The sequence below is a fragment of the Acyrthosiphon pisum genome, unplaced genomic scaffold (genome assembly GCF_005508785.2).
Source record: "Acyrthosiphon pisum isolate AL4f unplaced genomic scaffold, pea_aphid_22Mar2018_4r6ur Scaffold_2013;HRSCAF=2526, whole genome shotgun sequence".
Taxonomy (NCBI): domain Eukaryota; kingdom Metazoa; phylum Arthropoda; class Insecta; order Hemiptera; family Aphididae; genus Acyrthosiphon; species Acyrthosiphon pisum.
In genome coordinates this window covers 11,579-13,236 of record NW_021769468.1, presented here as the reverse complement: position 1 = coordinate 13,236, position 1,658 = coordinate 11,579, and positions in this window count along the sequence as shown.

The window sequence follows — 1,658 nt, the reverse complement described above, 5'->3', positions numbered from 1 at the left end:
AAATATATTTTAATAGATTAAGGAGATTATATTATATTCGAATATTAACACTAAGATAAGATTATTATTGTAAAACTAAAAAGAAATATTGTTGAAATACTAACATAGATAAAAATTCAAATACTGATTGTAATGTCAAAATACATTGTGGATTGTACTTTGTATCTTTGTAAATGAAACAAGAAATATGTGGTGGATTGTACCATATAAATTCTTGAAATATTGTGGAATTGGAAACGAAAGTATGTAAACATAAAATGTAATAATTGATAAATGTAAACTTTTTAGGAAGGTGCTTGAAGTGACGGAAAATCAAATTGAGTTAATTTTTCTCGGTTAGACGATAAAAATGAACTTTTTAGGGGTGAGATGTAACGGATAGTATCCGTTTACTCACAGCACATAAATATCATTATATATAAATAGTTAAATTAGGAATAAGCGAGTAGATAAACAACCTCCTTAAACAATTTTGCAATAGTCAAATTGCAACTATAGAAGATTAATCATGTAGTCAAAATTACATTTTCTAAAAACGCAAATCACGTATCGGTTGACAGTATATGGGGATTGCCAAAGCCACGAGTAGATATACGTATATATGTATATATACGTAACCTATAGACCAGGATGTGGTAACTGATAAATATTTAGTAATTCGCAGAAGAGATGACTTTCTCCACAACAACAGAGATAATAAATTAGCTGTCAGAACATTATGGCGAATACTCAGATTAGATTAGGAATATCGCAAGTGCGTGGGCTGAGTCGATGGTCACACGGACCACATCCGTTAGAGAAAAGATAGCGTATCGATAGGCAGGGGGAGCAGGGACCCGAATATAAAAGGGAGCCTGAAACAGCCTGTATTCAGACGTGTTCACTCCAATGCACAACAAGCACCTTCACGTCACACTGTGTAAGAACTTGTCATTTTGGACTAGTCAAATTACAGAAGAACATTTTAATAAACTACAAAGTAACATTTTACCTGTCTACAAATTTATTTATAAACTACTTTGTCAACATCTTCATCGACAACAAAACAGTCTTGCTTCTTGTAAAAATATAATATTACTCGTAGTCACCTGGTGTTCAGATAGTAATCCAACCATTCCAAGCTACGAGAATATTACAAATTGATGAAGAAGTTCCAGTTGCTGGATGTTGATTGCAATATTGCTTTCGATACGCTAGCCTTATAATATACTGTAATGTTTCCACTATTATAATAACTTCGAAATGTAGAATATCAATAGCAATATCCATAGCAATGTTTATTAAACCAGCCAACGCCCTTAATTTGACCTTTTATGAATATTAGTTTTATTCGACCAACGGCCTTAATATGACCTCTTATTAATACTAATTTTTATTCGGACACCGCCCAAAATTTGACCTAGCTATTTTTAAATAGTTATTTCGGGTAACGTTCAACACCAATACATGCATTATATATTATAATTACTATTAAATAATGCAAAATAACTTGGTTGTTTTTTAAATTATTATTACATTAGCAGGTCACACGGTTTCTTTGAATAGAATGTAAGTTTTAAACGATAGCTAGGAAAGTAGGAGGTGATTCTCGACTATACAGCACAGCGTTAGTCAGTCAAACGATATCAGTTCAGCTTGTTTTCTCTACCAGCAACAAC